This window comes from Falco biarmicus, chromosome 6, assembly GCF_023638135.1.
Source record: "Falco biarmicus isolate bFalBia1 chromosome 6, bFalBia1.pri, whole genome shotgun sequence".
Classification (NCBI taxonomy): Eukaryota; Metazoa; Chordata; class Aves; order Falconiformes; family Falconidae; genus Falco; species Falco biarmicus.
Genome location: NC_079293.1, coordinates 71,214,272 through 71,227,771, shown reverse-complemented (window position 1 = coordinate 71,227,771; position 13,500 = coordinate 71,214,272). Strand labels below are relative to the sequence as shown.

The 13,500-nt window shown below is 45.8% G+C and overlaps 1 protein-coding gene across 6 annotated transcripts in view; it reads right to left on the bottom strand.

Annotated features, from left to right (window-relative positions):
- Positions 1–5,888, bottom strand: part of RP1L1 (RP1 like 1) — a 44,760-nt gene extending 38,872 nt beyond the window's left edge. For all 6 annotated transcript variants that reach the window (XM_056344711.1, XM_056344709.1, XM_056344713.1 and 3 more), the window contains exon 1: positions 5,615–5,888. The gene's annotated coding sequence lies outside the window, so the exon portion shown is untranslated. The remainder of the gene's footprint in view (positions 1–5,614) is intronic.
- Between the last annotated feature and the right edge of the window lie 7,612 nt (positions 5,889–13,500).

Below are 13,500 nucleotides of genomic sequence, written 5' to 3'. Positions count from 1 at the left end.
CCACAGTCCCTCCTAGGCTGACCCTTCAAATATCATTCCTTTGATATTTCTGAGAGACGATAAGGAAAAAAAAAGACTTTCTAAATTTAATTAATAAGTCTGCTTCACCTTAGCTTTCCTTTTACTCTTTCAAAACAGCTGAAAGAATGTTTGTTAAAAAAAAAAAAAGTAGTAAAATAGACATTTAATATTGAAACATTCAAAACTTCATGAACAGAATGGGTTGGGTCCTTTAAAAGACTCTACATTTGAACTTCACATTAAAAAATAAACCAAACAAACAGCTAAAAAAGCCACCTCCTGTCCCTCTTCTACTTGAGATGCAGCTGAGATCCATCTCTCCTCCACAGCAATGGACACCATGTTTGTTAGCCTCGGTCTGCTGTGTGAGAGACTGGCCATCTTCTGCTGCCTTCCCTCCACATCTTCTCTGAATGCCCTGGTACTTCTTCCTTATTGTCATTCCTTCTCCTCTTGACATCATGCTTCCTGTGATGTCAGCTGGTGACATCATGCTCCACATTCATGGTAGCAGGTGTAACTCTCCACTGCTGGGTCTCTCCTCTCTTTCCTCTGAGCTCTTTCCCAGATGTAGGTCTGCCAATATTTTTATCGCGGTTAAAAGAATACCTCCTTATCTTTCACCACAAACACGTTCCTTCCCCAGCCCTCCTTGCTGAGAATAACCTGCACTCATGACACTCAAACTCACAATCTCCATGTCATGTTCAACACCTACATCTCCTTCACACCAAACACTCTTATCTGGATTGTTGCCAAATTCTACAGATAATTGACTGTAATCTCTCCAAAATCTCATTCCATCCTTTCCTGCTAAAACATCTGCCTTTTGCTGAGTTAGCTTATCTCGACCTGTATAAACTTCACTAGCTTTCACAATATTGTGCAAGATCTATTCAACATCCTGCCCATAAAACTCTTCACTGCTGCAATTGGGTGGTTTCCTTCAGTTTTCCCATGTTTTCACATTTGCCCTTACCACTCGCAGTGGCTCTGAAGACATTGACCTTCTCCTTTCTTGATCCTGCCTCTCCTAACGTTTTCTGGGGTTGGCCAATTCAGCTCACACCTTGCAATCCATGGAGCAAAAAGTTTTCAGATTCTGTGGTAATAGGTGGCACGTGAAAGCGTAGGGAGAAATGTAGTTCTCCTTGCTGCTGTGTGCCTCCCTTTCCATCTTCTAAAACATGTAGGAGTTAATGCAAAGCGTATATTACACCACAGTCATCACTCAGCTCTTCAGCACCACCATTTCCCAGCCTACAACTGATCTTGATCTGGATTCAGATGTGAACGCTGTCCCATTTGTCCTGCCTCTCACTCAAAGGGAGATATGATAAGAAATAGCAAGATTATTTATTAAGAGGCTTTGCATGCCTTTGAGGAAGCTTAAAGTCATAGCATATTGAAATGGGTACACAGATCCCCAACAAAAAGGGAACAGGTCTGGAACAGTACCGCAAAATATACCTGGGATCACTTGTGCTGATTTTTTCCCATGAATTGGCCAAGTGCCATGTTTTTCTGACTTCAGTGTTCACTTTGCCTGAACTTTAATGGCAAGAGCATCTGCCAAATATGCTTATGGGCTTGCTGAGGTGTTCATGGAGGGCAAGTCAGAACTACCTCCCCACAAGACCTCATGGCCAGATCTCAGTGACATGAGATTGGCTTGTACAGTCAGGAAACAAGGATGACACCAGGTGACTAAGCCTGGTCAGCTAATGCACAAAGAATGCAAATATGAAGAAACCAAGCTACTGAGCAAAACAAACCTGAGCAGTTTGTAGGGAATAACTCCAAATAAGCTCTGATGCAGCAGTGAATGTTCCCTCAAGTAGGACAAAAAAAAAATTTCCACCAGACTGTTGTATTTTATTGAACCAACTGTATCAATTGTCAGTTACCTCTTACGTTCAGGATGTATCTCTTTCTTCTTAGATACACTTTCAGTACCAAAAGTTACTGTAAATGTGTTACTTCCTAGTAACTCTAAATGAAATATTTTAAACTTACAACTCAGCAAGTTATTTTTATTACCTGCAAGAGCTTTATTGCTTTCTGGGCTCTGAGAGGCATGGTCTGCTCTTCTGTCACTCCAGTGCAACCCAGCAGAGCATCTGGAGGTTAACTGGCATCTGTACGTATATTTCCGTAAAACAGCAAAGAAGTGATTTCTTACTCTCACAGCTTTGCTGACTGCACCAGGCTAAAACATCTGAAAACACATGCTGGTTTAAGGAGAAGAACTGGCACAACGTGGTTTTGGGACATGCATTGGGTTGGTTAAGTAAGCAGATATCATTTCTACAGATTTATTGCTCCTTTGGATTCCGGCAGTGCTCTGAGGCTCCTGTTGAGGTGGCTGATGGTAAATGCATGTGTTAGGACACCCACACCACCAGCCAGCACGGGCCCAGGCTTGCTGTCAGGAGCAGACTTGCCCACCACCACCCTGTGATCAGGCTTGCGTGCTCAAGGAGTCACCTCTGCTCTCTGGGTGCTGTACCACAAGCCACCCTCTTTTTGCTGAACAACATCCAGTTGGTCCTGCATATGCCATCACCAGACTTCCAAGCCTGGCTCCTTCCAAGAATGCTGTGGATGCTGAGACCCAGCAGAAGCCCAGCACATAGCACAGAGGGTGGGTAGAAAGCAGGCAGCTTGGGGAGCCTGCAGTTCTTAGATTCTCTCTCCCCCTCAGAGATGTGTAGACACAAACCTAAGTGATAGTCAGGGTTCCCAGAGCATCAGACAGAAGAGGCAAAGGCCAAAAGGGAAACTGAGGCACTGACATATCAAGTGACTTGCCTGGTACCATTTATTTGGCCACTGGGACAGCTCTAGGGACACAGCCTTTGTCTCCTTGGTCCCCATACAGTGATTTACACTACCTCATTAAAGCAAAGGGAAAGAGAGAAAGCCAGCTTCCGACAAAAGTGCATTGTTTCTAGGTGAGCTGCTCTGAAACAAGCACGGAAGGATTTACATTGCCATCGTGGTAGCCCACCTCTCGCACTAAGCCTTTAAGGACATGCAGGACTCTTATCACACAATCCAAGGCACCGGCATCAGTGGAAACACCTAAGTTAGGCAACAAACTTAACTTGCATGCCTTGCTGGAGGAGAAGGACTGAGGGTAACATTGGACAGTCACAAGCCTGCAGGATGCTGACAATTTTAAGAGGTTTTGGAGAAAAACAACGAAATGATTGAGGGGTTGGTTAGATGAAGCAAGGAGGGAAAAAAAATATTGAAAATACTAAATATACATTGCTTGGCTGACTAATGCCTGAGGGAAAATAAAAGAGCTGGCAGGCAGGAGGGAGCTGAGAGCCAAGGAAGAAGTAGGATCTCCACTGTGAAGAGCTCTCAGCCCTTGTAAATGAACAGTGAGGAATGACTACATGCTGCAAGCCAGGAGGTAAGTTAAGCTTGTGGGAAGCTGATGAGTGTAGGCACTACACAAATAAATTAAATCAAATCCTTTCTGAAACAGTGTTTTTGGCACTAGCTGCACCTGGGTCTTGATTTTCTCCTGCGTTTTTCATTCTCTAGGTGGTTGAAATGTTAAGGTGCTAATTCTCTCCACACATGCAGAGGAACCGCTTAATGTAGAGCAAGAGGGTATAATTAGATGTGATGGGATAAAACTGAGAAAAGAGCAAGTGAGGTAATTTAGATTGGAATAATCTTCAAATGAAATAGTGGAAGCCCCTTCTCCCAGGTTATTTAAAATAGACTGGGTGGGGGGAAGTAAGTTGTTTACTTTTTAAAAGGGAGAGTAGACTTCAGGGGAAAAAAATTGCACTGTAAAAGATTAAGAAATCCATGGTTTATCATTTCAAACTGATTTTTTAATATATTTTAACGACCTAAACTGTATAGGCAGTATTTTACACTTGAATGTGCAGTTTGTCCCTGTTTTACATGAACAGGCACAGATTAATAACAACAATTGATAGCAATAAGACTCACCTATTGGCCAATGATTCATGTTTCTCCAAGGCACAATAAGAAGACAGCCATGATTACAAGGAAATAAATTAAAGAGATGAGAAAAAAAACTATTAAAGCACCAAAGGACAGCCAAGGGAGATCCAGCGAAGCTGGGTGGGGGAACAAAGAACCAACACAAGATAGAAACATTATCTTGTGCCCTCAGTTGCTGTAAGGAGCTATTTTGCAGAGTAAAAGATGTAGAAGACAAATACCAACCAATCACCGTCACAACCAATAATTCATAGCGTTTATAGACAGGCCAAGAACCTACTGTAGTTTCAGATGTTCAAGAGCAAATACAAATCTTGGTCCCAACCCTACAAGAAGGCTCACAGAGAGGCAGAAGTTCCCAGACTAGGAGTACGGCCACCAGGCAATATTCTTCCATAACAGACAGATGAAAGCAGGTGGGTTTTGAGCAAGAGGCAACCGGGTATTGCCAGGCTCCTCTCTTCAAAGACTCGATGGGCTGCTGACCCATGACCTCCTGGTAAATTTACATCATTACTTTTCTTCCCTTCCGTGTTAATTCAGCCCCTCAAGACATGTGTTCCTGACATTATGAGTTTCCTGATGTGATGTATAAAGACCACAACCAAAAGGCCATGAGCTACAGGATGAAATTCAGTTCCCCATGCTATTCAAGGGGTCAAATTTGATGATCTAAATAACACTTATGTTATTAACTGTATAAACCTATCTTCAGCCCAAGCAATGAATTAATTTCTTAATAGTAATTCACTGAAGAATTGTCAAGGGTTAATGACCCGAGGCTTGTATTAGCCAAAAAATACAAGCCCTCCCTTTTAGCTTGTACTTAGGAAGACTGAGGGGTTGCCTACAAAAGAAAAAGGGGGAGGAGGGGGACACAAGAAAAAGAGTCTTGTGGGCATTCAGATCTTACAGGGAAAATGAGCAGAAATTCTGATTTAGACTCTAATTGGGTTTGTGGTGAAAGTCACAGTCTCTCCCATCATGGGCCGGTGTTGGAGCAAGCCTGCGACCAGCCTGGCTCCCTGCCTGGGCAGCGCTGCTTAAACCGGCCAGGAGTCCCCTCTGTGCACAGGGGCCCATATCATCTTACGGGCTTGATCCACTCAGCCTCCCGCTGTCCCTGAATAGCAGCGGAGACTTGAGGTGGCTGCACAGTAAATTGTATCAGGGAAACTGAATTTTCCCCTGATATAGAAAGGAGACCTGTTTGCTGGGGAAATGCCTCAGTAGGGACGGACCCAGAGCCCACTGCAAAACCTCCCAGGAAAACACAAAAACAGCCTTCCGAAATCTTCCAGGGGTAACATCTGCATTGCTCAACAGCCACCAGCTATGGCTCGGTCACATCAGCAGCTTTCCCCCACAGGTATAACTCTTATTTATCACAGAGACCTATTTCTCCCACGTGAACACCACATCTCACTTTCATACTAAGAAAGATGCAAAAAAAAGGACAACAGAGCTACTGAAAAAATGCAATTGATACCAACACCAGACCCGCTGCTGCTACCTGCTCTCCATCACTCCCTTGTTGCTCCTTCTCCCTGTTTTGATTCAGAAGTGTATAGAGGGATAGAGAGAGACAAATTCAACTCACCACAAAGAAGGTAATCCAGGTACATAGCTTTGCTCATGTCAATAATCCATGCCAGGTCAGGCCTCCCTTGAGCCCTCACAGCAGAGATCAAAAGCCAGGCAGAGAAATCTCCCAGGTTTATGCTTCTCAGCCCTGCAAATGAAAGATGGAACACTTCTGCTCGCTTGCTGCCTGCACAAGGGGATGGGCCCCCACCTCCTTTCCTAAAGCTTCACATCTCTGCCCTTCTTGCAGCTTTCCCCAACACCACAGGCTCCCATGCGCAACCACTCCTCCCGATAAAAAAAACAAACAGGCTCTTCTGCATGGGGTAGCCACTTGGAATGGGATTAAGACAAGCAGAAAGGAGCTTACAGCTGAGCACCATCTGCAGTGATGATAATTAACTAATGAGGTTTAAATGCTTTTTTTTCCTCTTGGTCCTCATACAAACCTGATGACTGAGAAATTTGCATCACCATGTATACCATGGTGTCTGCTGCTTGACAAGCCTAACCCAGTGCCTCCTCTCCCTTGGTATTCAACTCACAAGCTTGAACGCAGGGTAAAAGCTGGCTCCTGGTGGCAAAGGCTTTCTTGCCTTTTCTGATCACAAAGCCCATGTTTTAAGTCTCCAGCCTGTGATATGCAGTAAATAAATCAGACTAAACAATTGCAAAGGTCCCTCCCAGCCTGAAAAAGACCTCACGAATGGCAAACCCCGCCCCCCCCAAACCAAAACTCAGAACCCAGGACAAAGTTTCCTATATTCCATTAGAGGATCTTAAAGGGCACCTACAAATGATCTTTAAGATCCCTTCCAACCCAAACCATTCTGTGATAAGGAACGACAAAAATCACAACCCCAAAGACACAAGGGGAAACATCATTCACCAGTGGGAAAAGAGGCATCTTCATATCCTGGTGAGGCTAGAAACAAAACAAAACAACACAGTGAGGCCAAGTGCAGACCCCAAATGTCCTAATGCCTAGCTCGATACCTTCACCTCAGACCATGCCTTCTTGCCAAAAGACTCTCTTATTTTCTTACATGAAAACACTGCCCAGCCTGCAAAGCTGATGTCCTCTGCAGTCCCTGTTAACGATTATTCACCCAAAAACTTTCCAGCTTATGCTGAGACTGCATTCCTGCTTCCTTATCTGGGCTTCCTTTAGGTTGTACCAAGAACATGCAGCAATAATGGTGCATGGCTGAGTGTCACCCCAACCTTGTACTGGGAGACAGCATGCATGGAAACTACCTGACCACACACAGGTATCTACACTATGGACCTGGTGAGCATCCTACACTCCCTGCTCAGCATGCTCCTCAGGGCACAATTCCTCCCATTTTACAGCTGATGTCAAAAACAGGTCAGCTGATTCACCCTCAGGAGTGCCTCAGTCTCTCCAGGGAATAAATGAAGTCTGAGATGTTAGCTCAGATACTAACCTCTACCTCATAGACATCTAGAGTTGAAGAAGACGGGTGCCCACTCTCAGCCTGCCCAGTCATACGGTTCACATGAGGATAAGCAAGTGCTTAAGCATAAAACCTTCCTGCATCCTAAAGTGAAAAGAACTAGCTAACCGCAGTACTAAATATCGTCCAATTATTGCTACTGTTCCTTTGGTGGTGATCAGGAATCCTCATTGGAAATATGGCTTCTGTTACATTTTACCAATAAAAACTAGAAGGATGCCCTTCTTTTTCTCCCAAGCCTGAAGTACTCTTTTAACAGTCAGATGTCTTCTCACCTCACCTTAGATGCAGACCAGTGTCAGCCCAGCTGTGCGAGAGCCAACAAATCTCAGAGTGGTTCAATGCTCAGTTACCATTGAGCCTAAAGACATGCTGTGGTTGACTGCCAAATAAATTAGATTTGTGCCAAAATAACAAATGGTACTGTCCCCCTCAGAAGTTGCTGTATTTTTTTTTCTTCTTTTGAGGAAGAAAAAATTAGGGAATAAACCTGCAAATTTTTGAATTTCACCTGGGGGAGGACATCTCTGGGCCCTCTGCTTTAGAATGAGCTGAACCATTTTCTAGGCTCTGTTCGTCATGTCTCATCTAGGAGCAACATCATATGCGAAACACACACATCATAGGCATAAAGAATTCAATGTCTGAGCTTATACAATGAATCCCATCTTTACCCCGCATAAGCTGTAGTTGTAAATAAGTAGTCCCAGCAATTACTAAGTACCTTCAGGTGCTTTTGGTCCTTCTACATGGAGACAGGGAGAGACCTGAGCCAGCTCTGAATTACCTTTGCAAGTGACCATTGCCCTGCTGACGACAGACCGGGGGCTGTTTGCAATGTATTATTCAATGACGGAACTACAGCAGAATCTAATTCTGCATGATTCACCCAAAATAATACTCCAAAACACAAGGCCACAAGAAGAGTGATGTAAAAACATTTTCCTCTTGTGTGTTGTACTCCCACCTCCTTCCCTGCTCTCTCCCATCTGAAACTTAAATCACATCTGCAGTGATCTTCAAAGCAGAGCTGAAAGCAGGGCTCACTGCAGACATGTGTGAGGACTCCACACGTTGCAGCCTGGAACTTCAGGCAGGTGTCATGTTAAATCTCTCAAGGGATTGATGGCTGTTTGTCGTCGAAATGAGGGGAATCTCTCCAGCTTTATCCTGTGCAATGGCTTCATAAGTTAAAGCTGCACATGATCAGCTTGACCTTACGCTGCAGTTGTTGACTGGGGTTTTTTTCCAAAAGAAGATTACACACTGAGTTGCTCAGAGTGGGATTCCCAGCACTTTTCTTCTCTGAGATTGTCGTAATGATTGTTTAATACCATTAACTGCATTTTGGCAACCTTCATGACTGATGAGGAGAACCTCAGTCCATCCCACTCCTACCAGTTTGATGCCAGTGCCAGCAAGAGATGCCCAGAGCCTGGAAGGGGATGGCAGGACAGCAGGAGAGCACCTGAAGGTCAGCACAAGGGGATCGCAGCCGCTCCAGGCAGTAAGCCAGCTTCATCAGGGCCAGCCTTAAACGCCTCTGTGCAAACACACGTAGTGTGGGCAATAAACAAGAGGAGTTAGAGATGTGCACACCTGCAGGGCCACGATCTTATGGGCATCACAGAGACACGGTGGGGTGGCTCCTGTGACTGGAGTGTTGGGATGGAAGGATACAGGAAGGACAGGCAGGGGACACGAGGGGGGTGTCACCCTCTATGCCAGTGACCCCCCAGAGCGCACGGAGCTCTGCCTGGGGATGGGTGAGGAGCCACCGAGAGCTTATGGGTCAGGATCAAAAGGAGGGCAGGGACAGGTGGCATTGTAGTGGGGGTCTGCTACAGGCTGCCCCACCAGGATGACCGGGCGGACGAGGCCCTCTATACACAGATAGGAGCAGCCCCACGTTCACAAGCCCTGGCCCTCATGGAGGACTTCAGCCATCCCAGATCTGTTGGAGGGACAACACAGCAGGACATAAGCAATCCAGGAGGTTCCTGGAATGCCCTGATGATAACTTCCTTCTCCAAGTGACAGAGGAGACGAGGAGAGGTGCCACGCTGGAGGCATTCCCTGTGAGGGCGGCGAGGCGGTGGCCCAGGCTGCCCAGAGCAGCTGTGGGTGCCCCATCCCTGGCAGTGCTCAAGGCCAGGCTGGACGGGGCTGGGGGCAGCCTGGGCTGGGGGGAGGGGTCCCTGCCTGTGGTGGGAGGTGGGACTGGGTGGTCTTTAAGGTCCCTTCCAACCAAACCATTCTGTGATTCTATATTACCTGTTAATCTCAATGTGACTTCAAGACACTAATGAAAATGGACTCACCTGCAGAGGTGGCTGAGGATTTTTTTATTAAGTGTTAAGGGAAATTGCAAGGAGGAAAAGGCATTTTGGAGAACGTGTTAGGTTTGAGAAAACTCCTGCTAGGAGCGTTTCTCAAGTTCAGGGCTGAACCCTAGTGAAATCTACAGGGGAGAGAAAACACCTAGGGTGGATAGCTATTAACCCAGATTCAATCCTTTTTAATAAATTAAGAATCACTCTGTAGATCCCAGCTCCACACCACAGTGACTGTCCTGACCCTGTTTCTTCTTAAAATAAAGTGTCCTATAAGGTCTTGAGCCCAAGAAAAAGCCACGGTGCTCATCTGCATTGAGTGTGAGAGAAAGGCAGATGCAATAGTATGTTGAACGTGACACAGCAGCAGATCATGCAGCAAACTCGGGGGTCTCCTTTTCTAATCCCCCTCTTCCATTAATAAACGCTCTTGCTCCACAACGTAGGACAGACAGGATAAATCTGCTGACTGAGAGACAGGGAGAATCTAAGCTCTCTGATGCCCGTAAAACTCTCCTTATGTTTGGGTATTAGCGCCTATTTCTAATTCATGATTTAAAGGTCTTATGCTTAACAACTGAAATTGCCGAGAGTGTTCGGTCTCCCTCAGAGAAGTTGAGTACAGGATGATTGGGGTTACTTTGGGCAAATCACTTAACAAAGGAATATAAGGCAGCACCTTGTTTCCAGCAGGTGCTTAACTTCCTCCTAGGTTGTCCTCTGCTGAATAGGGCTTAATTTTCTCGATTTAGCTTCTATTTACACATAGTGAAAGGATCTCAGTCCTGGCCTCCCAGAGGTATTCATCAAGAGGTAATTGTGTTGCTCAGCCTGCACAGCAGAAGAGGCTGAGCGTAGACCGCCCTGTTTGTCTCAGTTATCTGTTACCGCTCTTTACCAAAATAATTCCCCCACCTAACAACGCTCACTGCAGTCCCCATGTGCATGGTGATATGTCAGTATTATATAATTTTATGCAAACTGTACTTAAGGACTGGTTTGCTCATATGATCCCAGCTATGGATGACCAACATCTAGGAAGACTATGAAGTCTAGGTATTATCAAGACTACGTGAGGACCTCTGTAGAGTCTAGAAACTTAGGAAATATAGCTGCAGGTACACCTTTGCCCTAACTACAGCAGATCCCTCTTTCCCACTGAGACTGGATTTATTTCTTTTCCAAATCTCCCCTCCTTCTTAATCAAAACCACACTCGACTTCAGCATTGCAGGGTTACTTCAAAAAGCTTTTGGTTCACTCCTATGTTTTATAAAAATAGAATCACCTGAAAACCAAACCAGGAAACACAGATCTGTTCTGAGATGTAGCTGTATAAATGCATTAAACTACTGGGGACAGCACAAGTGAAAATGAAGTTACTCAGTTGCCCTCTGCTCACTTCCATAAAATGGCTCTGGATTTGCACTGCTTGGGGTGACGGAGGAATTTAGCCTTTAACTAATAAATCCACGAAGGGATTGTCCTATTATTAATTCAGGACAGGGACAGAAATAATTACATTGTTAAAAGGGCACAGGTAAAGCACATTGGAGAAGTTTATTATAAAGGTTTTGCTACCCCAAAGGTGGGAAACACCTTTCTGAACTCAGCAAGCTGACTTTTCTGAGCCAAGCCACAGGCAATAGCTGTGCTGTCTTCTGCTGCCCAACAACACCAAAAAGACTAGCCCCATCAAGGTGGATAGCGGAGAGGCCAAAACCACAGGTCTCAAAATGATGATCACCTTGGAGACATTTGACTGGCAGGACAGTGAGATTACCTTGCTTTTGTCTGTTACAGAGATAAGAGATGGCTGTGGGATGCTCGAGCATCTCCCCAGACCTCACCTTATGCCTGAACCCCTCTCTAAGACCAACCCCGGGGCTCCCAGTGGAGCTGTGACCACAGTGGGAGGTCTGAGCAGGACCTTCCATCAACAGTGGCTCTTCTGAGTGAACCAAAAGGGGAGCTGGAGCTTTCCCAGGCTTTGATGCACTTATCTTGGCTGGAGCGCAGCCTCTGACATATCTTCAGAGGTTCATCTCTCAGCACTGTGACACAACCAGGCAGAGCCTACCAGCAGATGCACGGGGTGATATCGCTGCCTCAGCCCAACACCCCTGCCCTCACCATGCTCTCTATGTGGTGGGTTCTGAGATTAGGATCTCAGGTAGCTGTTGGAGGCATCTTTGCTGGACTGAAGTGAAGGTCTTTGGTCTCGCGGCAGTTACACCTGGGTCATGGCAAGGGTTCCCAGGACTGGTTTTTTCACCCTCCAAGGTGCTGCCTATTGCAACAAACCCTGCAATGCAGAGAGCGGTGGGTGTGATGCAGAACACAAGGGCAAGAGACGATACACCTTTCCTACTAATCCCCTTGTACCCAAAATCTGCATAAGAGGGAACTGCCTTATATTCTAAGTCATTAATGTATTAGCACTAAGAGCATTAGAGGCTTGATTAGTACCGTAACCTCCACACCCCCACCCACCACGTGACAGTGCTTTAAAGGGCTCCATCCTTGCCTGGTTCTTGTGCCTTCCAGCAACGATTCATCATCTTCTGCAGCTATACTAAGATACACCTATGTGCCAGCAACAGGCTTGATGTCTGCTCTTCTTAGATGATGTCAGCTCCTTGCAGGAATCAGCTGCTTTGCAAGCAGTTGTGACTGATTCCTATAGCCATACCATGACATTTCCACTTTGAGATCCTGTCTTCAGTCCAAAGGTAGTTTCTGCAAAGCAGAGCTTTTAATGGCTATGGTTTTTCTACAGTTTCAGCTGCATTGGCCTGAATTAATTCAGCCAAGCTGTAGGCATTTACAGAGCAAACTAAGAACTTCCTTAAGGATGATCTTTTCTGGAAAGAATTCAGGCCACACAGAGGAGGTGGAGGTGGGGGGACATCGTATGTGGAAAGCTCCTGTATTCTGAGGAATGATGCATCCCTCTCTAAATCTGAACCAGAAGATTTGGCCACAGACATAGCACACAGGGAAATTGCTCCTACTCATCCCAGGAACTGCTTGCTACTTTGAAATTCAAAAAGTGATGATGGAAATGATAGTTCTGAGTAAGACACCAAAATATGTGGTGATTTCCTGGCTGTGGTGCAGACTCTGAATGCTCCAGCACATGTTCTGCAACCGGGACACAAACTCTTACTTCAGCTCACCTGATCAGCAGCTGTGGTGAAACAGAGGATATAGGACTTGAATGCAGCAGGCAGCCTTTAGGTAAGTGCACCTTCTTGTGCTGGAGAATGTCCCGTGTTCTCTGGGATGCACACACAAATGACCCCAGGAGCAGCTATTCTGATCAACACCAGGACTGGGAAGGGAGAGGCACAGAAGTGTGGATAATCTCAGAGTTCAGACAAAACCACAACTGATTCTTTGGGTTAGGGAGGTGGTGATGATAACTGTGATTTGCTTGCTCCAGCATTTTCATGCATCATGTTTTGGAGATGCAATACTCATACAGAACAGGGAGATGACATCTCTGCTGGGAAACTGAATGGTGCTTGTAGTAGTTTTCTGGGTCAGAGCTGGCAATGTCCACAGTATTATACTTCCTTCAAAACAAAGTGATTGCTTCCTGACTACCTGGGACTGGGGATGGTCCTTAGTACCTGCTATCCCCCAGACTGGGCCTGGGACTTACTTGGCCCCAACCGAAGCTAGACCTGGGACTGTGCTAATTGTATAACAGTGTATATAGACCAGTTACCCATAGCCCGTGCCCTACAGCTGGTTAATTTGTGGTTCTTAGCATTCAGAGAGAAGAAAAAGCTGAAGCCTAAGAGGAAAGCAAGGAACATAAAGACGAGGCTTGAGAGGGCTGAACCTTGAGGAAGAAGAAAGCTGAGTGCAGTCGGGCTCTCAAGTGTCAGAGGGTGCATGACTCAGTGCAGAAATGCCTCCCCAAGGAAATGCTACTGCTTGCAAACTGAAGGCTCCTGGCCTACCCACCCCCTAAACTTGACCCTCTGGGAAAAACTTTTAGAGGATGAGTTTTAAGGACAATTCTGGGACTCAGGAGATTCAACACATCTAGGGAAATTGGCCTGGATTTCTCCTGGCTGTGCT